At 52.5% G+C, this 26575-nt stretch overlaps 1 non-coding gene and 1 pseudogene across 1 annotated transcript; both read right to left on the reverse strand.

Moving 5' to 3' along the window:
• Positions 1 to 26575, reverse strand: part of LOC120381541 — a 682838-nt pseudogene that overhangs the window by 65421 nt on the left and 590842 nt on the right.
• TRNAA-UGC lies at positions 8447 to 8518 on the reverse strand. The gene has a single exon. It is a non-coding gene; the product is annotated as a tRNA-Ala (tRNA).

Consider the following 26575-nt stretch of genomic DNA (forward strand, 5'->3'; position numbering starts at 1 on the left):
GGACTCCTTCCTTGACCTGCCACTTTCTCCACCTGAAATGGCTTTCACCGACGGTGACCTTGAACTGCAACAGCAGGCAGAGTTCTCCCCTCCTGCTTCTCCTCCACAGGCACCTTTACCACCTCAGGTCACGGCTCAAGTTCAGCAGCCTCAGTTTCCCTATGCTGCCCCTCCGTGGGTGATGCCTGGGTTCTCCTACCCCATGCCTTGGCCGCAGTGGTACCCGTGGCAGAATCCTCCTATCAATCACCTTCCTTCGGTACCTCAGTCTCCTGCTCCATCCACTTCCAGGGTGCCTGAACCCCCTCCTGAACTGGGGAGCTATGCACCATATCCTGATTCGCCTAATCCTAACTCTCCATCAGCCGCAGATGAAGCCAGCCTCCCTCCACCTCCACAGATCGTGGACGACTGCAAACAGTTCCAAGAACTTTTTCGGAGGGTTGCGATCAGCCAGGATATTCCCTTAGAAGAGGTTCAGGAGAAGCAACACAAACTCCTTAAAATCCTTCAACCGTCTGCACCCTCGAAAATCGCGCTCCCTATAAATGAAGCACTCATGGAGCCAGCTGACACTCTCTGGCAAACCCCAGCTTCTCTGGTACCAACTTGCAAGAAGGCTGAGCGTAAATATTACGTTCCTGCAAAGGACGCAGACTTCCTATTCTCTCATCCACCACCGAACTCCCTTGTCATCGATGCAGTGACACAGAGGACCAAACATTCACAATATCGACCCACCCCTCAAGACAAAGACCTTAGACGCCTTGATGTCCTGGGTCGCAAGGTTTATACATCCTCTACACTACAGTTCAGGATTGCTAACTACTCTGCCCTCCTCGCCAGTTATGATTTCGATAATTACAATAAGCTTTTCGAATTTGCCTCCTACATACCAGAGGACAGAAGAGCAGACTTCAAATCAATCCTGTCTGAGGGACAATTAATCTCCAGAACAGCCCTACAGGCATCTTTAGACACGGCAGACACAGCAGCCCGTACTACTGCAACTGCTGTGGTTATGCGCAGAACCTCATGGCTCTCTGCGTCCGGCATTCCTAAAGAACTCCAGACTAAAGTGGAGGATCTCCCATTTGACAAGGACAAACTTTTCTCCCAAAAAACTGACGAACTCCTCCATACGATGAAGGATTCCAGAGCGACACTGCGCACCCTGGGCATTCAACCATCTCTTCCCAGGAGACAGCGATACCAACCCTACCAAAGAACACGTCAGTATTATCGCCCTCAATCCAGACCGTCGACACAACTCAGAATCGTAATAGACCTCCCAAACGCAGACAAAATCAAAACCAAGCCACCGCCTTCCGTCCACAGGGCAATAAACAACAGTTTTGAAGCTTTGGTCGAGGGTCTGCACGACCACCCCCTGATTCCACCACTTACTTTCCCATTTGGCCACCGCCTCCAGTATTTCCAACATGCCTGGCAGCGGATCACACAGGACCGCTGGGTCCTCGAAATAGTTCAGACCAGTTACTCCATTCCTTTTATTTCCTACCCTCCTACCCATCCCCCTTCCCGTCCTCTTCAGGGACCCCTCCCTGAGCAATTACTTGCACAGAAGTGGCTCACCTTCTGCAATTAGGCGCAGTGGAGCCTGTGCCTCTGCAACACCAGGGGACAGGTTTCTACTCCCATTACTTTCTAACGCAGAAAAGACCGGGGATGGAGGCCTATATTAGACCTACGCCGACTGAACAAATTCGTGAGGACACAAAGATTCAAGATGGTCACACTGGGCACAATAATACCCGCATTGGATCATGGGGACTGGTTCACAGCCCTCGACCTACAAGGCGCTTACTTCCACATACCAATTCATCCAGCTCACAGGCGCTTCCTACGATTCACAATCGGTCACGATCACTTCAATACCGAGTTCTTCCTTTCGGACTCTCCACGGCTCCAAGAGCTTTTTCCAAGACCTTAGCCGTCGTCGTGGCTCACCTCCGCAAACACGAGTCACACTTTTCCCCTATCTAGACGATTGCCTCATCAAGGGTGACTCCTGTGGCGACACACTTCAAGCCACACGTCTCACCATCTCCCTCTTTCACAGCCTAGGTCTCCAAATAAACACCCAAAAATCCACCCTGATACCCACGCAACAGATAGAGTTCATTGGAGCTCATCTCGACTCAACCCAGAGCAGGGCCTCGCTCCCATACAACAGATTCCTCACTATCACACAGCTCATACGCACACTCTCTACTCGTCCCAGGACACAAGCAAGAATCTGCCTACAGCTCCTTGGTCACATGGCAGCTACCACCTTCGTGGTTCAACACGCCAGGCTACATATGAGATGCCTCCAGGGCTGGCTCAACTCCAATTTCAAACCCAGCAGACATCCCTTAGGGATGCTGCTAACTCCTCCTCCCAATGTTATAACTTCCCTACAGTGGTGGACAAGTCCAGAAAACCTCTGTGCCGGGTTCCCTTCCAGCAACGATCCCCAACGCTCATGCTCACCACGGATGCTTCCTGATAGGTTGGGGGCGCATCTAGGAGAACACAGAGCACAAGGTCGATGGTCTCCATCAGAGACGCATCTACATATAAATCTCCTAGAACTCAGAGCAGTGAGGAAAGCATGCCTTCACTTTCTTCCCCTTATAAAGAACAGATATCTGCGAGTTTTAACAGACAACATAGCATGTATGTATTACATAAACAGACAGGGGGGTGCCAGATCACATTCCCTCTGCATGGAAGCCATTCGACTCTGGAATTGGTGCATACAACATCGAATACAGATCATCGCCTCCTATCTACCAGGCTGCCACAATACTACTGCCGATGCACTCAGCAGGCACTTCTCCACAGAACACGAGTGGGAACTGCACCCCACAGTACTCCAACACCTTTTCTCCCACTGGGGCACTCCATCAATAGATCTCTTCGCCACGACCGAAATCGAAAATGCCCCTGTTTTGCTCCAGGGCGGGACTCGGGACTGCATCCCTAGGGGATGCATTTCTCATTCATGGAACAGTTACCTCCTGTCGCCTTCCCGCCTATCCCTCTGCTACACAGGGTTATTCGGAAGATCGCAGAAGACAAGGCCCAGGTCATCCTTATTGCCCCGGCTTGGCCAAGACAGACGTGGTACCCTTACCTTCTCCGCATGTCCTCCCGTCACCCATGGGCTCTCCCCAACAGGCCAGACCTCCTTTACCAGGACAACGGGCGGGTCCTTCATCCCCAACTCCAGAAGCTCCACCTCACGGCCTGGTTCCTTCATGGTTCCAAACCCATGAACTAGCTTGTTCTGAGCAAGTCCTACATGTCCTCCTGCACAGTAGGAGAGACTCCACCCACAAAACCTACCTTCAGAAGTGGAAGCGCTTCGCTCTTTGGTGCTCTCATAAACATTTAGCACCCAACAATGTGACCCTTCCTAACATTCTAGATTACCTCCTCGAACTAAAACAGGACGGACTTTCGCTTAGCTCCATCAAAGTGCACGGTGGGGCGGTTACCACCTTCCACGAACTATTGGATGGGTACTCACTCTTTACACACCCCACCATTAAACGCTTTCTCTCTGGCCTGCAAAATCTCTACCCTGAAATTCACGCAACAGTGGCTACATGGAATCTTAACCTCATTCTTCATGCTCTCATGAAACCTCCATTTGAGCCCTTGGCTACCTCCTCTGATCTCCATATGTCCATGAAGGTGGCTTTCCTAGTTGCCATAACATCAGCAAGGAGAGTTGGAGAAATAAGTGCCTTGATGGCCCACCCTCCATACACAATCTTCTCCAAAGATAAAGTCACTTTGAGACCGCATCCTCAATTTCTTCCTAAGGTGGTATCGACCTTCCACCTCAACCAATCTATATATTTACCAACTTTCTACCCCAAACCTCACAAAACGCCACAGGACGCAACCCTGCATACTCTCGACATCAGGCGAGCAATTGCCTTTTATTTAGACAGGACTAAACCATTTCACAAGTCTCCACGACTCTTTCTTTCAATTGCCGAAAGATCAAAAGGCACGGCTATTTCTAAACAACGCCTATCCAAGTGGATCTCTGACTGCATCAGATCCTGTTACCGTGAGAAGAATCTTCAACCGCCTGAAGGCGTTAGAACTCATTCCACTAGAGCCATGTCGGCATCCATTGCCTTCCTACACAACGTTCCCATTCCTGATATCTGCAAAGCAGCTACATGGTCATCTGAACACACGTTTGCAAAACACTATGCTTTAACGCAAGACACCACGGCAGACACAATAGTAGGTCATACAGTACTATCTTCAGTACTCCCTGCCGTATCTCCAAAGTCCCACCAACCGTAGTGGGTACTGCTACACATTCACCTAGAGTGGAGCACCCACAGGGACAGCACTCGAAGAAGAGAAAGTTACTCACCTTGCAGTAACTGAGGTTGTTCGTGATGGTTGGCCGTGTGGGGGCTCCACTCCCCACCCTCCTCCCCTCTACTTTGGAGTACTGAGATGACTCTCCACGGTTGAGAAGGAACTGAGGAGGGTGTGGGGCGCACGCACTCAGGAAGATTCTAACTAGACGGGAGATACCATCTGGGTGCATGCGCCCCAACCAGGCACTGCTACCGAAAATCTCCGATCGACAGCGCCGGGGCCTTTCCTTCACCTAGCGTGGCCCACCCACAGGGACACACACCTCTAAGACCCTCAGTTACTGCAAGGTGAGTAACTTTCTCTTAGTCACTGTACCTTTTAATTTAACTAACCCCCTCATTTTTGTATAGTTCTCCTTTTTAAAATCAAATGCCACAGTGTTGGGCTGTTGAGATGTTCTTCCCACCACAGGGATGTTAAATGTTATTATATTATGCCGTTTATTTCGAGCAACTGCAGTTATTCGGGAGAGTACAGACAGGCAGAGTTTCCCCTCCCGAGGTAGGTCTCGGTTAGATAAACAATTAAGGCAAGCATTTATACCTTTTGTGACATACAGTAAGGAGCAACAACTGCATTTTGTTTGTACATATTCCTTTCTGATAGCTTACTTCTCTCAGCAATTTCTGCTACAATCTGCATTCTATTCTTATCTAACACAAGGTCGAAAACCAGCATCTCTTACAGTTCTTTTCTGCTCGCCCACGCCCTGCTTGGAAGTCTCCCGTTATTAGCTGTTAGTTAGCCTGGTAAATATCAAGTCCCTGAGAAAACACAGTTATACGAAGCAAAACAAAATCACAAACAGAAATGTCATTGGAAATTCAAAATTAAAAAGGAAAATGCAATTCCCATCACTTCATTGTATCTGGGCCATTCCTGTATCGAGAGTACCCGCTAAGGGCCCTGTGTGCTTAAGGAAACCTGGAGGAACTCATAGCAGAGCCTGAACATGAAACTCAACTGCTCCCAGGTGCGCAGTAAAACCCTTTCCCTGCTGTGATGTTGATGATTTTATGAAAATATGCTAATGAGTGTGAATATAATGTAACTGGAACATGCTTCATGCAAAGGTCTCTTGTGCAGTATCATTACAAAGCTTATTATCTACTGTGTGTGTTGAGCCTATTTGTATGAACCGATCTTTCCTGTATCTGAAGCTAGAAATATGAACTATAACTCTGAGGTCCTGTTGTAATGATGCAAAGTGTGGGCCATTAATAGTGGTTTGGACTCTTGATGGCTCCCATTAACCAGGACAATTGACTGGAGATGGCTCTGTCCTGCACCATCTGTGAGTCAGGCCAGGAACAATGAAGGCTTGGGGTCTCACAGGGCATGTGACCATGTCACCTGGTACAGGAATCCATCTTAAACCTGGAGCTTTTCCCCAGGAGAGAGACAAAAGATTCCTGCCTTGTACCAAAGCTGTATAAGGGGATGGAACAGAAGAAAGGTGGCTGCAGTCATGAGAAATCCCCTACTACCACCTGAGCTGGAACAAGGACTATACCAGGTGAAAAGATTGGGCCCAGACAAGAAATAAGTCTAGTCTGCAAAAGAAGCTTATTGGAAGATCTCTGAGGGTGAGATTTTATCTGTATTGAGTTTCATACTGTATTAGTCTTAGACTTGCATGTTTTTGTTTTATTTTGCTCTATGGAGAATACAAACGCCACAGAGAAGGAAAAGTTAATGCCTTAGAAAAATCTGTGTGTGTTAGAGTGTCTAGGAGCCACTCTCCTATAGCTTCTTTTGTCTGATTTCCTTTAGAAAATCTGAAGCAGGGAGCAGACCTGTCCTGGCCTCTTTCTCAGCAGCAAAGAAATCAATTTGTTCACTGGAAGGGCAATCTGCTGGAACTAATGGCAGCACAGGGGGGATGTTTCTAAAGTATGCACCCACCTCTACATTTTAGAACTTACTCTCCTTTTTCTAGTGTAGCACTTTGTATATGAACTGGCAAAACAAACTACACAGGTAAGAGAAACAAGGGCTTGAGAGAAAGCTTGAACTCATAACCCCAACAGATGGCCCCTCTGCACTAACCAGTTGCACCCCTGAAGATGTTTTTTAAACACATTTGGGAAGCAGGCAGTTATCAGTCTCTGTGGTTCACACCTTTGCCTGGTAATTGAAAGGCTGCTGGTTCAAACTTAACTCAAGATGCGGCTTTTCAGCGATGAGACTCCAGTACATTTTAACAGGAAGAAAATCTCCTCTATTCTGGCTTTGCCCCATTAGTCTCCTTCTGCCCATCTTCTCCCCCTCCCCCAGTCTCTTTCCTTCCCCACTGGGGCCATGCAGAGAGGAGCCCCAGTCAGTCTCTGTCACAGAGAGTCTGTATCCCATAAAGGGAGGGAGGTCTCTCTAAAACACTGATAATGGGGAGGAGAGTGGTGTGCGTGGTTAGGGGGAGACAGGATAGAGAACTAACAGTGGGGCACAGAGAGATTCCCCCAGATTGGGAGATCCCTGCTGCCCCCATCAGCCAGCTGTGAGAAGAACAACTGTGGGGTGGGGGTCTCCACATGCTGCCCCGCCCCAACTGCCAACTCTGCCAACTGTGGCAATGGGAGCTGCGGGGGTGGAGTCTGTGGGTAGCAGTGCGCAGAGACGCCCCCGGCCCTCCAGCTTAGGGGCTGCGGGTTGCTTTCGGGAGATGCCCGAGGTAAATTCTGCACCCCTCACCCTCTCCTGCAACCCCTGCCCCAGCCCAGACCCCACACCTGCACCCAAACTCCTCCAAGAGCCTGCCCCCACACTGCCTCCTGCACCCCAACCCCTGACTGAGCCCAGACCCTGCACCCAAACTCTCCCAGAGCCCAACCCCTCTCCCTCCCACAACCAAACTCCTTCCCAGAGCCTTAGGCAGGTATGTGTGGCAGGTGGGGCAGGACTTGGTCCCATTCTGGGCACCACCAAAAATTATACAAACCTGCCACCCCTGTCCAGCCCAATCTTCTGCTGATGCACCTCAGCCCACACCCATGCAGGGTTTGAAGCTTCCATTGCTTAAATTCCAGGATACGGAGGGATTTCAGCTCCCCTTTGCCCAGAGGGAACCTTCACCCCACTCCTAACCAGGTTCTTGTCCATGGGATCACTGTAGGGGGGCTGGGTCCCTCGGTGTCTTTTCTCTGTCTAGGACAGGCTGGGGTGCAATAACTGGGGGCATCTGAGCACCCAGGACCTTCTGTGGGGCTGCCATTCCCCTTCCCCTTCTGTGGTCCCATCTGCCATTGACTCCAGCCTTTTTTCTATCCATCGTCAGCACCATCTCAAGCCAGCAGCACTCGCCTCAAAAAGACAGAGTCCTGTGGCACCTTACAGACTAACAGACGTATTGGAGCATAAGCTTCCGTGGGTGAATCCCACTTCGTCAGGTGAACGTAGTGGAAATTTGCAGGGGCAGGTATAAGTATGCAGGCAAGAACCAGTCTAGAGATAACGAGGTTAGTTCAATCAGGGAGGATGAGACCCTCTTCTAGCAGTTGAGGTGTGATCACCAAGGGAGGAGAAACTGCTTTTGTAGTTGGCTAGCCAGGCACAGAATTCCCACTCCATTCATCTGACGAAGTGGGGATTCACCAATGAAAGCTCATGCGCCAATACGTCTGTTAGTCTAGAAGGTGCCACAGGACTCTGTCGCCTTTTACAGATCCAGACTAACACGGCTACCCCTCTGATACTCAAAAACACAGTGTCCCCGGCTGGGAGTAAATCATTGACCCCTCTCCTCCCTGAGCACTGACTGCCCCTCTGTTTCCTTGCCTCTCAGGCTGTGCAGATGGGACCTTTCCCTCCAGTGCTGGAGGATTCGCCCTTCTCATCTACCATTGTCCCAAGCAGACAGCGGGTGGGAATCTTAAATGTACCGAGGTGACTTAGGAGCAGAACCCACCCCCAGACCTTCCATGCAATTGTCACTTGCCCCTCACTGAGCAGGACTGAAACTGGTGCAGGGAGACTGGTGGGCCACATCCCCTCTGGGCATGAGCAAAGCAGCAGGGTGAAAAAATGATCATGAAGATGCTGGGGATTGAACCCAGGGCCTCGTACATGCAAAGCATGTGCTCAACCACTGAGCTACATCCCCTAGCAGGTTGTGTTTGCTATGGGTTACACTCAGAGCCCTCCTGTTTCCAGAGCATCCAGTGACCTATAAGCTTCACGAGAAGCCCATTCCCCTCTCTGAGGACCAATCCTGCTTTCCTGGAGGTGACTTGTTCATAGGGGTCACTTTTCAGCAGGGCCAGATTCTATGTGTGGGGCAGAGAGAGTGGCTGCCCTGGTCTCAGGGTGCAGAGATACACTCAGCCCTCTCCCCTGCATTGGGTTGGGGGTGCGGCAATCCCTTGCTGCAAGGTCATGGTGGGGGATGCTGTGAGCAGCTCAACACCTCACCCTGGTGGCAGAAGTGGTGTGTGGAGCTCCAGGTGTTTCTAGGATCTGCTATTTCCACCTGCCTGTAAACTCTAGCTTTCCCCAGCACATTCACTGCGGTGCAATTGGGTCACTGTTTCCATGGCTGAACAGCAAAGAATGGCTCCCAGTTTCCCTTCTATCGGCAGCAGGATTAGCCTGTGTCGGTGGTTAATGAGGTGGATCTAGTTGTAGATTATTCGTTCCGCACCTTGACAATTCACACAGTCCCTTTCCCAGGCAGATTCCCAGCACCTCAGTGATCCTGGTAGCAGGGTTGGGTCCTGAGATTTTCAGGGTTCTTTTCCCCTCCATCTGCAGTGAACTCAGTTTTTCCCCCATCCCAGACAATCCATGAAATAGCAACAGGGCATAAAGAAAGAGGGGAGGGAACATCTCACGGCCAGGGCTGGATGTGCCCAGAGCCCCCTGCTTGTCCATTGTTTCCATGGAATTTGGCCCCCTGCTTTGCACAAGGGACAGACAAAGATCTTGCTGTTCCTGTGTCTGTGCAAAGAAAATTGTGCTTCTGTATGAAAGAGAGGCGGGAAATGGCCCCATGATGGGGCAACAGCCTCAGGGTTAAGAGCAAAGGACAATGATGGGAAGGTTCACAATTGACTCAGTAGTTGCATACAAAGATGCACGTTTGGCAGTTACATTGGGAAATTCTGGCTCCTTCTCAGGCTCAGGTTGGCCACCCCGGTCTAGGTGTAGAAGTTACAACATTTAAACTTGAAAGAGGGGCCAATTTCCCCATCATTTCACATCTTTACACCCAAACACGATGACTTTCTGAATGAACCCTCCTCGTTCAGCCAGAAGATCTTGGGGTGGATGTAGGAGTCACTGGGTAAAAATCTCTGGACTCTGTTCTGAATCAGGTCAGAGCAGAGGTACCTAGTGATCTAGTCTGGCTGTAAAATCTATAGATCAACACCATTAATATGAAATTAATCCTCAGAAACGGCTGTTCCCCACCCATACCCCAGCAAAGGGCTCTCCAGGGAAGGGGGCTGTTGAGGAAGGAAAGAAGAAAGACGTCCTTCTCCCCCTGGAGGAACTGGGCTCTGCGCTTTGGACAGAAAGGAGGGGAAGGAAATGGCCACACGATGGCAGCAGAACCTAAGAAATGAAACACAATAGGCTTATGTCCACACTGCAGTGTAACACCCAGGGCTGCCCCATACCAGCTCAGGCTCCCGGGGCTTGGGCTGTGGGGTGGTAAATTTGCAGTGTAGACATCTCGGCTCAGGCTCAATACCGGGCTCTGAGACCCCACAAGGCTGGGAGGGAGAGTAGCAAGTAAAAAAGGTAGAACGGCAGTGGAGTATTACCCTGGTCTCAATGGCATTTCTCCATCAGTCTGTCTGCTTTGGGGCAGGGACAATAACACGTCCTGCTGCATTCGTTATTTCAAAGGGCGGTTTAGGATTTTCATTCTCACACACGGTGCACAAAGCAGGACTCAACCCTCAGCGTAAACTAAACGAGCTGCCCACAGACTCTGGCAGCCACAATGAGCATTTGGTGTGAGAGCTCAGACCTGCCCCTGTCCCAGAGGGTGGAGGTCGTCTGTGAAGGGACTGGACCACTAACCTACCAGCTCCTAACTCCCAAACTTTCAGTAACTATCATCAGTGCCCGTGAGTGTAATTTAAACCATCAAAAGAGTCATAGTGGGCTAGACCATAGTCTGGACTTCGGGTCTGGAAAAGAGCTGGCACAATTCATAGACCAGGTTGTTATATAAAATGTACATGGATTTTAACCCTTCACATACAGTAATGGGAAAGTTCTTGGTTCAGGCTTGTAACAGTGATAGAATAAACTGCAGGTTCAAATCAAGTCTCTGGAGTCAATCCACAGCTGGGATGGGTCATTCATTCCTTTGTCTAGAGCTTCAGTTTGTAGCAAAGTCTCTCCAGAGGTATGAAGCAGGATTGGAGACAAGATGGAGATGAGGCATCAGCCTTTTATAGTCTCTTGCCATGTGGTCTTTGCTTTCTTTGTCCCAAGGACACTCTATCCAGCACATGGCATAGAAAAACATTAGAGTTCTGTCCATAGGCAGGTCCCTGCAGACCTTGCTGAGTTACAAGGCGTATCTGCCTTCTCTCAGTGGGTCAACTGTATAGCTGATGGTCCTTAATAGGCCATCAAGCAGGCTAGGCAGAACTGACACCAACTTATCTGGGGTGTTCCCCTGAAGCAGAGCACAAGTTTGAAATATGGACAGAACAGAGCCAATACTTATAACGTCAACTACAAAAATGATACACATCTAGAGATGGCATCATTATAATCAGCCAATCAGAACCTCTCCATAGACCCCTTACACGACAACCTTTCTACAATATTGGCTGCAAATATAGAACAGTGGTCGCAACGGTGATCTGTACAGTTACAGATTATGTCAATAACATCACAGGAGGTGACACGGCATCAGCGAGACTGATAGTGGAATACTGCCTCCAGTTTTGGTGTCCTCAATTGAAAAAGATGTTGTGAAACTGGAGCTGGGGCAGCAAAGAGCCACCAAATGTCCTGAGGGCTGGAGAAAAATGCCTTCTAGTGAGCTATTGAAAGAGCTCAACCTGTTTAGCTTATCAAAAGAAGATTGAAAGGTGACTTCATTGAAGTGTTGAAGTGCCTTAATGGAGAGAAAACGATTGGGTATTAAAGGGCTCTTTAATCTAGCAGAGAAAGGAATAACAAGACCCAATGGCTGGAAGGTGAAAAGAGACAAATTCATATTACAACTAAGGCACAAATATTCAACAGCGAGGATGATTCATCACAGGAACAAGCTACCAAGGAAAGTGGTGGATTCTCCATTTCCTGATGTCATTTCATGAGGACTAGATGCCTTTCTGGAAAGTGTTTGCCCCCAAAGTAGCTATTGTGTCATACAGGAGGCCTGTGATATGCAGGGGGTCAGATTAGATGCTCTAATGGTCTCTTCTGGCCATAAAGTTGACTAACTTCTGAAAAACTGAGTGTAGCATTGTGAGCAGCGTCTGATGTTTCCCTGTCTAGCCGGCTTGCTGCCTAGAACGAATGCTCCTTGAGTGGGGTGATCCCCAGGGAGCAGCTCAAACCTGCAAAGTGCCTGGCCAGGGGCAGGACATTAGCCCAGCAAGGGAGGGGTGTGGCAGTGACATCACAAAGGCCTTTTGCGGGACCTCAGCCTATTGGTCCAAGGTGGTGGGGAGGTGGTGACCTCACAGAGAGATGCTGACATCAGCCAGGCAGGACAGGGGCGAGGGGCCAGGGAAACCTCAGAGACCCCTGTGGCTTTGCTGCAGCAAGTCTCCTTCTCCAGGTCTCTCTCTGAGGACTGAGATAGTATTCGGGGTTCACGGACGTGAGCGCCAGGAGGAACCTCTTTTGAGTCTTCTCCTTCCCTTTTAGTGATTTTACTAGAAAACAACCGTCCCTGTTTAGAAGGTAAGAGCCTCCTGGAGGTTTGAAACCTGTTCAGTCTGATCCATCTGGTGACAGTTGAATTCTAGGCATGGAAAACACGAGCTTAAGGAGGCAGAATTTTTTTACGCACCTAGGATTTTGGCCCTTAGAATCATGGGACATTGGGGTTTGTCCTTTGTGTTTCACCTTTTCCTCCATCCATCCCTCTCTCCTTTCTCTTCGTCTCTTGCTTCCTTTGTCCTTTCTCCTGTTCCCCTCCCAACACCAGGAGAGGTGTGTGTGTGTGTGTGTGTGTGTGTTGCATGGGAGTGCTCTGCAGTTCCCACTGTGGGAGGTCCACCCAAAAATGTGGGGCTGAAATAGAACTCGGGCAGTGATCCCCACAAGTGACCTGGTCCATCCTTTGGGCTCTCTGGTGAGAACCCTCAGCCTCCCATCCTCAGTCTCTGCCCTGATTGGCTGAGCAGGGGGTTATTGACAGGGAGGAGACTCAGGTCCTTGTTGGTCTCTTTTAAGACCAAGGAAATAAGTCAGAACCGGTTCTATGTTTGATTAATTTTGCTGCTTCTCTACATTAATGGTCTCTGAGCAGTTCATGATTCTCTCTAACATTGCAGTTCTCCTCAAATACTTGCTGAATAATTCCTGTGCACTGTTGTAGGTCTGGAGCTCATCTGAGAGCACTTTATTCAGGTCATTCAATGTCTGAAATTCAAGATCCGATGGTAAGTTTGAAAATCGGGGCTCTTGGGTCCTATTCCCAACTCTGCCCCTGACTGGCCGTGTGACCTAAGACAAGTCAATTCTCCTTTCTCAGCCTTAGCTTCTCCCTCTTTCAAGTAGGGATAATAATGATCTGCTCCTACCTACTTCACAGTGCGTGGAGGCAGGGTCGGCTCTAGGTTTTTTGCCATCCCAAGGAAAAAAAAATTTTGGCTGCCCCCATCCCAGCCCTGGGCTCCCCCCTGCACCTCCCTGCCACCCCAGACCTGGGCTCTGTCCCCTCCACCCACACCCCCTGCCACCCCAGACCTGGGCTCTGCCCCCAGACACACATCCCTGCACTCTCCTTCCACCCCAGTCCTGGGTCACTGGTAACTTGCTCCCAGGGTGGGTCACTCAGCAGGAATTTTGGATGTGCACAGAACACAGACAGGACTGGTTCCCGCATGGTTACAGAGCTGCAGTAAAATGGAACAATTTTCAGCTTGTGTGATTGGAGGAGATCTGGATGCATATTATAAGACTGTCCTCCATACATGAGGAAAAGTTGAGGTGCCTTTATTCTTTTGTTCCACTCTTTGTTTCTCTGGGGAATTTGCCAATGCAATATCACTGTCTTCCTTTCAAACAAATAAAACAAAAACAAACAAAAAGGCAATGGCTGTTGAAAATAGCAATTCCAGTCCTAATAACCCCTGGGAAGCATTTCTTGCTCAATTTTATCCTACTTTTTCTACAGCAAATGACAGTGGATCCGCATATTTGATTTGGGAGAAATGAAGTAACAGCTGCCCAAACTGAGCTGGAGCACTCCTGAATGCTGAGGTGTTCAAATCTGGAAGGCAGGCGCTAGATTCCCTTTCTGAACATTAGCTAAATCTGGAAAGGAAAAGTCAATTTCTGCTTCCACGGCTCAGGAGTGGAAATCCTGCTACGTGCCTGGTGCTGTATCTAGAGCTGCCCAGGTCCAGCAGAGCCTCCCCTCCCTCACTTTTCATTTTAAATTCTAGTGGGATCCACGTACCTCCCTTGCCAGGCTTCCTTCTTTGGGGGCTGCCAGGTGAGGTCACACCAGTATCCCTCAGCCAGTCTGGGGGTGTCTTCTGCAGGGGATATCTGGGGCAAAGCTTTCTAGTCCAAAACGTCGGTGGCTGGAGGGGGAGGGGGTGCCATTTTCAGCAGTTTAATGTTTGGTGCTGCAGTGAGTGACTGCTGGGTGCAGTGATATAGTGACCCCCCCCGGGTCTTTGAATGAGGCTTTATACTGGGGGGGGTGAGGGGACAAGTGGGGAGCAGGTGGGCGAGTGGGTGGACAAGTGGCAGGTGGGCACAGAGGTGAGCAGTGAGCCAGCAGGGGCTCTAGGGGCGGGCTGGGGGGTGGCTGGCTGGGGAGCGAGGTGGTGAACGGCGGCGAGTGGTGGGGGGGGGACTGACTAGCTGGATTTGCAGCAGGCCAGCGGGGGGCTAGGGGGTGAAGAGGGGTGTGACGGTGAGACCTGGACACCCAAGGGGGGCGGTTTCTTCGCCCTCCCCCAACCCTTCCTTTGCGGCCCACAGCGGTTTCGGGGGGGGCGGCGCTGGGGAAGGAGGGTTCGTTTCTGTGGGGCGGGCGGCGCTGGGGGGGTTGTTTCCACAGGGATGGGTGGCACTGGGGGGGTGTTTCAAGGGGGTTGGGTGGCACAGCGGGCGCAATTTTGTATTCTTGGCTTGGGTGTAAAAATAGCTAGTTACGGCTCTGGGACCCCATATTGCGCTAGGTGCTGTACGATCCCTGGCTAACACTGGGACACCCAGGGGGTTCCCCTCAATTTCCCTGAGCCTCTGCTGTCCAACTCGCTTCTGACTCCAGCTGGATCACCCCCCCCCCGCTCACAAAATCCCACCTTGTCAAACAGTCCTTCTTTCCCTGCCCCCTGGTTCTGCTTTCACACCCTGGGCCCATCTCCTCTCTTCATCCCTACCCTCCCCCTCAGGTGAGCAGAGATGGAGGGAACTTCAGCCACTGGATCCAGCCCCAGCGAGCGCTGCAGCCCGCCCGGGGGGTGTTTGCAGACACAGGAAGGGAGCAGCTGGGAGCGGTGGGTGCTGGGAAGTAGGAGGCAGGAGAACAAATCCCAGAAACCCAACATGGGGGCGGGGCTCTGGCACAGTCCGGGGGTGGGGCAGCTACTGGGGGCGGGGCTCTGGCATAGCCCGGGGGCGGGGCAGCTCCTGGGGCGGGGCTCTGGCACATTGTGGCGCAGGAGCCCGGGCCCAGCAGCTGCTCCTGGTGGCCACGTGCTGCCAGCAGCGCTGGAGCCGCCCGGGCCGGAGTGGAGCCGCTGTTCTCAGCTGCAGCAGGAGCTGCCCCGGCCCGCTGGGCTCCAGGTGGGGACACAGCCTGGGGCCCGGGGCTCCCCTGGGTGCGGCTGGCGGGCATGGCCGCCCAGAGGATTCCCAGGGCCCGGGGTCTTCGGCGGCGGGGAGCCCTTCCGTTCCGGGACCCGCCGCCAAAGTGCCCGAAGACCCGTGGCGGGAGCCCCGCGCCGAATTACCGCCCGGCGGGACCCGCGCCGAAGTGCAGCCCGGTCTTGGGCGGTAATTCGGTGGCGGGTCCCGCCGCGGGCAATCGGGCACTTCGGCGGGTCCCGGAACAGAAGGGCCGCCCCGCCGCCCGGGACCGGGCTGCGCGGCGGCGGCAGGTCCCGCTTCCCCGCCCGGCCCCAGCCTCAGCCTCTTACCCGAGCGCGTCTCCGGCGGGGCCTTAGCTCCGTGCCGCTCAGAGCCGCGTGGTGAGGCGGGGCTGTGAGCTCCACGCCGAGCGGAGGCAGCTGCCCCCCCCCCCACCCCGCTCTGAGCGGGGCGGGGCGCAGGCCCCGTTGGAGCTCCCAGCCCCGCCCCCTCCCCACGCGGCTCGGAGCGGGGCGGGGCTCAGGGGCTCCGGCGGAGACTCGGCGCTTGATGCGCTGAGGCTCCAGGAGAGGGGCGGAGGCGGGAGCCTCCGCTCTTCTCTTGGGGGCCTGCGAGCCCGGGGCCCAGGGCAAGTGCCCCCTTGCCCCCTCTGGTCGGCCCTGCTTGCGGGGCGGGAGGGGAGAGGCCGGAGCTGCAGGCGGGGGGTTGATCGGTCTCTGGGCACCAGGGGAGCCCCGGGGCAGAGTGTGTGTGTGAGTGTCCCGGGCCCAGGCGTGCGCATGGGGGGAGCCCCGGCACCCCAATGTCCTGAGCCCCGGCTGGGGAGGCTGCTCCCCCCCTCCCGTGGGGGCTCCGGGCGGCGGGGGGAGGAGGCTGCGGCAGCTGCAGGCGGGTACTCGGCCCTCCCAGGAATGATCCGCTGCCGGCAGCTTGTGGCGCCTCCTCCGCGGAGCTTTTCCCCGGGGGCGGCCTGGGCGCAGCTGCGATCAGCTGTTTGCTGGGCGGGCTCCGCTCCGCTGCTCCCCCCCGCTCCTGGGGGGCTGAGTGAGCCCCCCCCAAACAGCCCCAGGGGTCGGTGGGGGGGGCGGGGCCAGCAGCAACAGCAGCAGAGCCCCCCCGCTCCCCTGGGGCTGCCCCGCCCCGCTCGGGCTGGGGGCTCTGCCAGGGCCCCCGCGTGAATCGCTGCTCCCTGCCCGCCAGGCTCGGCTCCGGCCACAGCAGCGGTGGGTGCCCCGGGGAGCCCAGCTGGGCTGGGGCGGGGGCAGGGGGAGGTTGGGGGGAGGAGAAGCTCCAGGTACCGGCGGGGGGGGGGGAGGAGCCGAGCTGGGGCAGGGGAGGAGAACCCCGGACCCTGGCAGAAGATGTGGGGCTGAAGTCCCCGGCTCGGGAGCCCCAGCCACCTTAGTGGCAAAAGTTGCAGGGCTGAAGCCCTGACCCCCCTCTGTGTGGAGCTGGCCTGAGCCTATCTCGCTCCCATCCCCCCTGTGGAGCTGGCTCCCACTCTCCGGCTGTGGAGAAATTCAGCCCCAATCTCCCCATGTTGGTATCTCCATTCCCCCCCATCACCCAGCCATGAATGGATTTAGCCCAGGAGGCAGGGTCACTGTTGGCCCCATCGGGCAGGCGGGATCTAGGGCACAACGAGGTGAAGTGACTTTCCCAAGGCTAAGCAGGGAGTCTGTGGCAGAGCAGAGACTCAAACCCAGAACACCTGAGCCTGAGTCCTGTGCCTTAACCACTAGGCAACCTTCCCCCTGAAGGAGAGGGAACCTCCTCCGCCACTTTGAGTGTGTGGGTGGGACCAGCCACTAGACAGAGCTGCCAGGAGGTGGGGAGGGGGGTTGGATAGTTGTGGGGGTGATTAGCGGTTGGGAAGGCCTGTGGAGGGGGCGGTCAGTGGACAAGGAGCAGGAGGGTTGGATGGGTTGAGGGGTCGGGGCAGGTATGGAAAAGAGGTAGTTGGATGGGTTGGGGGTTTGGGGGGTGCCTGTCGGTGGTAGGGGGTGAAGCAAGGTTGGGGCAGGCAGGGAGCAAAGGGGGTTGGATGGGTCGGGAGTTCTGGGGGGTCCTGTCAGGGGGTGGGGAGCGGTTGGATGGGGCGTGGGAGTCCCGGGGGTCTGTCTGGGGGCAGGGGTGTGGATAAGGGTCAGGGGGACAGGTAGGGGGTAGGGTCCTAGGGAGGCAGTTACAGTGGGGGTCCCAGGAGGGGCAGTCAGGGGACAAGGAGCAGGGGTTGGGGGTTCTGAGGGCAGCCAGGGGGCCGGAAGTGGGAGGCAGTGGATGGGGTGGGGCTAGGGCGGGGCTCCCTGGGTGCGCACCCTCATGAACTGTGCTGCACACGCCTATGGTCCCGGGGGTGAGCGATTCGCATCCTTTTCCTGGTTGTGCCATTTCTTTCCGTCTCAAAATCTGAGAACAATTCTCTCTAGTTCTTCCCCTTCTCTCCCCTCCCCACATGTGGCTAGAAAACCCAAGGAGATTCCCCCGTTTTCCCTAAAATTATTGACTCTCTAGTCTCTCATTTTCCCTATTTTCTTCATAATTCTTCAATTCTCCTCAGCTTTGGGATGTGAACCCAGCCCGTTTATCTGCAGCAATTTGTCCTTGGATAGGTGGAATTTGCTGTGCTGTGTCACTCCCCCAGCGTGGGTGGGGCTTAGTAGGTGCTGGCGGGGGGAGCCCGCAGACACGGCTGCCTCTGGGGGGGAGATGGGGGGGCGATCTCTGCCAGCGACAGGACATGGCCGCACAGGAGGAAGGGAGGAGCCAGTGTCCCTATGGAGCCTGCCCAGCCCCTTTGGTTCTGCTCCTTTCCAGCATTTTGTTCAGAGACTTTATTACTGGGGAGGCTGAAAAATCTCCCTGTGGGCTTAGCCTGGCAGGAGGGCCAGGTCTCCCCTGCAATAAAGAGCTGGAGCATGTTCCCAGCATGGCAGAACCTAGGCTGTGTCTGTGCAGGGAAAGATCCTGGGGGAATCGTGATGTGACATGAACTAAAGCCTGTTCTGAAACCTCCGCAACTGCCCTTCTCGCCCTGCCAGGCTGCAGGATGTCGTCCATGTTTCGCTCCAGCTCATCCCAGCCTCCCATGGGACAGGGAAGGGAAATGGCTGCAGTGGAGCCAGCTCAGGTAGGGGTTATTGGGGGGGTTGCTGGTGGGTTCCTGCTGGAGGGAGAGGGACAGCAAACGCACCGGAGGTGGGAGGCTTGGGCAGTCTGGTTTGGAGGTTGGAGCGGGGCAGGAAATTCCCAGGGTGGAGAATGGGAGGAGGCCAGGGTGCAGCAAACCTGTTGGGGCTTGTTCAATATGCGGCTTCCATTCTAGGAACAGACCCACGAGATTGGAAGGTGGAAATGCTCTAATTTGTGGGACAGGAAACAACCCCCCTAGGTGGGGCTAGGAAAATGTGCCAGACTCCCAGGGCTGGAGCCCGACCTGATTAACCAGCGGCTGCTGTGAGATGTGAGGGGCACCCACCAGGGAGGCTGCGGGGGGGAGAGGGGTTCTTAACCTTTTTTTTTCTAAGGCCCCCAACGTGCTATAAAAACTCCACGGCCCTGCATGTGCCTGGTTCTCTGCATATAAAAGCCAGGGCTGGCGTTAGGGGGTGGCAACCAGGGCAGTTGCCTGGGGCCCCATGTGACAGGCCCCCCCCACAAAGCTAATTGCTCAAGCTTTGGCTTCAGCCCCTGGTGGCAGGGCTCATGGCCCCAGGCTTCAGCCCCAGGCAGGGAGGTTTGGGCTTTCTGCCCTGGGCCCAAGCGAGTCTGACACGGGCCCTGCTTGGAGGCCCCCCCTGAAAACTGCTCGCAGCCCCCCAGAGGCCCAGGGACCCCTAGCTGAGAACCACGGCCTTAGGGGATGTGCCCCTCCCCCATACACGGCTCCAGGGCTGGCCTTAGAGAAAATGGTGCCCTGGGTGAACTTGTATTTTGGTGCCCCCATCCCCTGGCCCTCACGGGCTCCCCACCATCATGTCAGACCCTGGTGCCTCCTCTAGGGCTTAGTTTGTATTGAAAGAGGCGCCAGAGCTCAGCCGTGGCACAAATTCAGCACTGGCAGGGCGGCCTCACAGCAGCGGCTGCTGGCGAACGCCCAGCTCTGAAGGCGATGCCACCGCCAGCAACAGCGCAGAAGTGAGGGTGGCCTGGTGTGTGGTGTATTGTGCAGCCTTTGATTTTATGTAAAGTGCAGTTTGCAATGTGGCATTACACCACGCGGGGTCAGCTCTGGTGGCGACAGTTTCAAACTTAACAGAGTGAAAGTCGCCTCTGCTACTTGCTTAAAATGTACAGTCTCTAGGAACACACAAAGACCAAGGGTAGTGACCCCACAGACATTCACAAGCACAAGGTCTAGTCGGTTTTACAAGTTTTATTAAAGTTACAGTTAAGGTTATGATGCCCCAAGCGCACAGAAATTCTATAAAGAACTGTGCAAAAGTTACAACTCTAGTTCCACTCACATCCTGACAATAGTATTAGGGTCTGATGTGTCTCTCATGGATTGATCGTCAGTAGAGGATGGTTCCTGCTGGAGTTTCCCACAGGGAGCTCAATTTTCCCGCTCTGGGCACCCCCTTTTATAACGTGATTCTGATTATACCTCATTAGCATTGGCGCACCACCTGTATCCTGTGGTTAAGGCACATTTGGAAACAGGTGTCTTTACAGAATTTTTATTTAAAATTAATCTTCCGGCTAATTGTTCAGCCTGTTACCACTTGGTACCTCTTTTCCCATAATCTTAGGGCATCGGGTTTTTCCTCAGCCATTTACTTCTGTCAGCATTTCTTAGCTCCAAGGCCTAAAACAGTGAAGCTAAAATCTTGCAGGTCTCAGCCTACAGGCCTTGCGTGTCAGCCCTATTTACGTAGATACCTAATACATGATTATTCTCGCTACAGACCGATCAATCGATTCTCTATTTAGCATACAGTGATTCCATGTGACATAATGTGTTAGTTATTTATAACACCACACAATAAATGAGCAGTAAACTAAAATCACTGGCTGCCATTCCCACCCTTCCTCCTACACTGCTGCTGTGGCCTGTGGTGCCCGGCGCTCTGCCTGCAGCTCAAGATGAGCTTTGCGCGCTCACACGGGGGCTGCATCTTGCTGGAGCCCCACATACCCTGCAGCCCTGTGGCCGCTCCTGGCTCACCAGGGGCCACTTCAGATTTTGGGGAGGGTGCAACTTTAACTGTGATCCCAGGGGCTACTGAGGCACCTGAAAACTGGAGAGTTTTTTGCAGAAAATAATTTAGAAATTCACTGATGAGCTCTGTATCTAATTGTTATATAAAGAAAGATAAATATATACTGACTCCAATTACAGCCACATATTCAATTTAAAAGTAAATTTAGAACAATCAGCAGATAATACAGGAAGATATTCCCTATCCCAAGCCTTGAGGTATCAGTTCTGGAGCTTTGATGCAGGTATCAGAAACACAAGTTGGATACTTTGCACCTTATTTTATTTAACAGACACACTCTGTGTTACTGCCATTATCTCCTCTATTTTAGTCAATTGTTTTTCACTCCACGGACAACATATTTATTTAATTTTATATACGTGATTAAGGTTTTTTCTCTTTTACTAAGAACAGGAATTTATTTTCTAGTTATTTTAGCCTTTATGTTTACTGATCACAATCATGTATGTGACTCACTAAGGGCTAGTCTACACTTACGAGCCGGGTCGACGCGGTGAGTTCGACTTCGGAGTTGAACTATCGCGTCTAATCTGGACGCGATAGTTCGAACTCCGGAAGCGCCAAGGTCGACTCCGGTACTCCACCACTGCAAAAGGCGGTAGCGGAGTCGACCTTGGAGCCGCGGACTTCGATTCCGCGGCGTCTGGCCGGGTGAGCAGTTCGAACAAGGGTACTTCGAATTCAGCTACGCTATTCACGTAGCTGAATTTGCGTACCCTAGTTCGACCCCGCTTCTTAGTGTGGACCAGCCCTAACATTTGACTCCATCACTGCTATTAGTATCATACTTGGAACTGCATTTATTTTCAAAGAAATTTTAAGTCACTGAAAAAAAACCCTCCAGCTGTCTCCTCCAGCCACACCCCCCGGCTCCTCCTCCAGCCTTTGTCCAGTTTCCCGGGCAGAAGGTGTCACCTGGCCTCATCCCTCTTCTGGGCTCAGGTCACATGCTCAGCTATTGTCCCTCAAGTGAAGTCACACCCTGATATCCCATCCCCAATGCAGACAGTCCCAGTAAAACTCCCTAACATCCCCAGCTCAATCCTCCCCACTCCCTGCTTTGTCACAGACTAAAAATACAATCTGAAGATAAGTGATCTTCATCTGCAGTGTCTGAAGTTTTGAGTTGAGCTAATTATTTTTTTAAATGAGCCCTGCTAAGGTAACTATATGCAAAATGTACATTCTATTATTTGATGCAAAATGTACAGTCTGTTATTTGCTAGTACCATTTCAATAACGAATGACAAAGCACAATACGGCAATAACAGTAATAATGATAATTACTCCAGCCAGGCCAGGTGAGGCGTTTTAGAACTCGTTACTCAGAACTGAATTTCAGCATAAGCCAGAAATAAAATGATGAAATGCACAGACCAGTTAAAAAGCTAAACTACCAGCACTGTCATCCTGACCGAATGTGAAGAATAAAATTACAGAGACTACATGTACTTTGTGCATTTTGACAGGAAGTAAAAGGAAGTAACAACAGTAACTGACGTGTCTGTGGTGGGATGAATGTGTGTGTGTGGGGGGAGGGTGAGACACACCCGCTGTCACTCCCAGCCCAGCCGCACTCACTAGTCCGAAGGCTCGTTCACACGGCAGCAGGGGCCAGCAGCCCCCACTCCTGACCCAGAGGCAGCAGCACAGAATCTTGTCCCCCCAGCTCAGCTCAGCTCAGCAGAGACTGGGCACAGAGGCAGGAGGGCCCCACCCCCGCACAGCACAGGAGGCTCCTGGGAGCAGCTTGGCCGGGGCAGCTCCAAGTGGGGGGGGGGGCAGGGCTGCAGGAACAGGTGCAGGGGCAGACAGCTGAAGAGAAGTGGGGGGAGGAGAGACAGGACACCCCTGCTGGAGAAACCCCCTCAGCAAGGCCCCCCTGGACCGTCATGTCATCTGCCCCCCACTAAGTCTGGCCCCGTCCAGCTCTTCACAATGAGAACAGCGCTGGGCTCCCTGTCAGCGAGCTCTCCCTGCACCCTGCCAGGGCCTCCATCTCCTGTGTGCGTCTGTGGCTAGTAGGGGGGGATGGATCTGCTGGGAGAGACAAGGGGCTCTCGCTTCGTCCCTCCCCCTGGCGTTTCCTGGATGCTCTGAGCGGGGTGGGGTGGGACTCTGCCTGTGAGCCACCCAGAGCTTCCATTTGATTGAAAGTGGGGCTGTGAGTGGGGCAGCAGGTACTGAGTGTTGGACTCTTGCTCTTTCAGGGGCCGGTGACCTTCGAGGTGGTAGCTGTGTCTTTCACCAGGGAAGAGTGGGCTCTGCTGGACCCGCTCAGAGAGCCCTCTACTGGGATGTCATGCAGGAGAACTATGAGACGGTGACCTCGCTGGGTAAGGAGTCCTGTCCCCTGGGTTATTAGAAGCTGTGGGGTCTCTAAAGAACCTGAGCAGTCATAACTTTATACCTTTATTCATCATTCAAGTTTTGACAAGTTTCCTTGCCCCCCCTTTTTTGCCTTATCTCCCACCCACTAGAATAATTTTTAGACATTTGTCATCAGTCATTTTAAAATTGCATTTAATGCGTCCTTATTGGCTACATTAATCACTGTAGCTTTCATGCCTTTTCCTCATTTTAAGAGGAAAATACGCCTCCTGTAGAATTCTAAATTGAGTAAATAGGTGTGTGACCGATGCCTGGCTTGTGTGACAGTCAGATGAGCTCCTCTTTTGATAGAAGAGAGTATAACATTGTCATTCAGGAGCCCAAAGGTGAAAGGAGAACAGAGCCATGTGAGACGAGGAGAAGGGGTGGGGGGAGTAGCTAATTCTGGGGTGTCTGGACATGGGGAAGGTGTGTGCAGGGTTAGAGTTAAGATGGAGAAAGGAGAGATGAGGTTGTGAGAGACGAGGAGGGAACAGAAGAAGCTCCCAAGATGCCGGGAGGTGGTGCCGGCTGAGAGTAATGGGAAGAAGGGGAGGGGAGTGTGGGGGAAGGGCACCTGGGAAGTGGGCTGGGTGGGTCAGTGGGAGGGAGGAGAGGTTTGGGGATCCAGAGCTGTGGGGGATCCCAGACCTTTAACCCCGAATCCCTACCCAAGCCTTGTTCTAGCGCCTACGCTCCAGTTTTCTTTCTGTTCAGTTTCACTTGTATACATTTTTTCCCCAAATATTATTTTAACTCTTGACCTCCCTCTCCCACTCATTACCCCCCTCCCCATATAACCTCCCCATCTCTGTGCACAGCAACCCCGACCACCGATCCTGACTCCTTGCTGCATCCTCCCTCCCGTAGCAGGGCCCCTACCCAGGCACATATGGGTACTTTGTTGATGATGTCACAGGGTGGTGGTGTAGCCTGTGCAATTTTTACACCTACAAGATGACGTATTGGGGCACAACTCGCCCTTGTACATGGCTACTCAACGTTAATTGAGAAGATGAAATTTGGTGAAACACGCAGAAACTTGATTGAATGGAGACAGTTATAATTGAAATCATAGCCAAGGATCAATCTACATAACGTACCCGTCACCGAATTGCCGCCGAATCCATGGGACCGGCGGACCTCCTGCAGGCAAGCCGGCAAAGGCTGCCTGACTGCCGCCCTCACAGGGACATCCAGGGCGGCCCCCGCGGCTTGTCATCCCGGACACACGCTTGGATAGGGACCCACATGCCTCTCCTTTTCCACCAGGGTTTGAGGATTGCAGCTTGTCCTCCACTGTGTTCACTGGACTAACATCCAGTTCCTGTGCGTTGCTTTCTCTCCAGGGGCTGTGAGCCGTGTGTGTGTGAGAGAGGTGGGAATTTTGGTGATACTTGTATGATGCCAATACACACCTCAGTTTCCCTCTGTGGTTGGTATTGCTATGATTAGAACGAGCAGGAGACATGAGGTGTTTTGTCACGTAGCTGTCATGGAGTGATATGAATGGGGCATTAAGGACAGGCTGGGACCAACCTACATCAATGGAATACCCCACAGAGACAAGGGAATGATTGTCACCTGTCCATGGGAGGATCTCCGCTTGGCTGAGTGAAGCACACATGGACTCATTACATTTTGGGGCAGGAATAACTGGGCTCGTAGACGCAGGGAGCTCTACTGGAGCAAAGACAAACGGACAGGTGCAGTTAAAGGAAACCAAAGCATTTTCTACAGCAGCCTGGCTCAAGGGCATTGGCCAGTATGGACTATATTGTCTTCTTCACTTCCCTGTGCTAATCTAAGGACTTTCCAGTGCTGTGTTTCGGTTCACTAATGAACCCTGCTATGTTTTAACAGTCTGCCCAGTGCCACAGCAAAAACTTGCTCTGTGCATTGACTGAGGAACAGTCTCTGAACAGGAGTGTCGTTCAGCTGGACCTGCTGGCAGAGCTCACAGGTTGAAGTAGGAGTGTTGAAGGCAGAGGCTTCCCAAGCACTGTTTAAAAGCCCAGGCATTGCACAGATCCCATGGATCCATGACAGTGCCAGTGTGCCTAATGGGGAAAGGATATAAAACAAGAAAAGGATCTAAATGCATATTTTGCATGGTCCCCTCATCAGTGCTCATGGGAATCCCTGATCATTTCCAACGTATATTAAAATCTTCCTTAAAGGCTCACCTCTTAGTTACCAGGTCATGTCAGTTATGTCAGAGGCCTCCTGCTTCCCTGGTTCTTGTCCCGCAGACAGCAAGCAGCAAAAGACCAGAAGTCTGAAGCGCAGACAATGCCATGTAAGAGAAGGCCCTTACAAATACAGACAGTGATTTTGATTCTCTCTTTTCCCACTCCTGTAAGTAGCTAAGTGATAAAAAATACCCCTAAGTTCTTAAACTATAGGCTTTACAGGCAGGCCTGAATATCTCTATTCTAACAGTGGGTTCTACCCCTTCCCCCATTCTGTGTCTGTCTGGTCTATTTAGATTGTAAATTCTTCAGGGCATGGGCCATCTACTATTCTCTGTTTGTACTTTGCCTAGCACAATGGGGACCCACTGTTAGTTTGTTCTTAGGCACGAAGGTAATGCATATGATTAACAACTCTCCTGCCACTTTGAGCCAAGGAAGCTGGCCTTGTGATGTTACTGCTTAAAAATGAGCTGGGGGTAAAACCATGGAATATTCTTTGTGACAAGTATCCCACAAATTCCACTGACCTCCCTTGTTTTCTTTGCCTGGAGTAGGGCTTCCAGATTCCAAACCTGATGTGATCTCGCAGCTGGAACGAGGGGAAGAGCCATGGGTCCCAGATCTCCAGGGCTCTGAGAAAGAAGTGCTCCCGAGAGCTGCCTTCACAGGTAGGGAATTGGTTAAACCAACTCAAAAACTCTCTGTGAATTCAGGAAACATTTGGGATGCCCTACAAAGACCCTGTGAGCTCTCCAAGTTCAGGATTGTTCCTGCAGATGTGGAATCATTAGGCAGATGTGACTCATGGCTTCCCACCTATACTCTGACAAGTGGCAGCAGGTCCCTGCCCAATGTAGCTTTCCCCAGAGTGTTCTGGTGAGATGCGGACTAAAGCTGATCCTTTCCTCTCTCCTCTGGGGAAGGGTTTGGGGAAAACCAGCTCCTGATAGGTTTGATCTTTCCCACACATATTTTGGTTTGTTCATCCCTTTTCCATTCCTCTTTCTGACATTTCCTTTCTCTCCGGTGCAGGGAGTGACCTATGTCTGGATTCTCTCTGTCTCCCATCAGGTGATGGGCTGGTGAGTGAGAATGAGGAGGAGAAACCCCAGCAGGAAGATGCTGAGCAAGTAGAACCACATGGAACGTTGTCAGGAAGATCCAAAGGGAATATTTCCGGGAGTTGTGCACTCCCAGAAAAAGAAACAGCCTGTGAGACTCAGCAGAGGTCAGAAGAAAACTTAAGTAGTCTCTCAGACCTTATTCCACACGAGAGAATCAACTTGGAAGAGACACGCTACACATGCCATGAGTGTGGGAAAAGCTTCAATGGGAGCTGAGACCTTGTCACTCATCAGAGAATACACAGAGGAGAGAGACCCTACATGTGCTCCGAGTGTG

This window comes from Mauremys reevesii, linkage group 14 (assembly GCF_016161935.1).
Source record: "Mauremys reevesii isolate NIE-2019 linkage group 14, ASM1616193v1, whole genome shotgun sequence".
In the NCBI taxonomy this organism is placed as follows: Eukaryota; Metazoa; Chordata; order Testudines; family Geoemydidae; genus Mauremys; species Mauremys reevesii.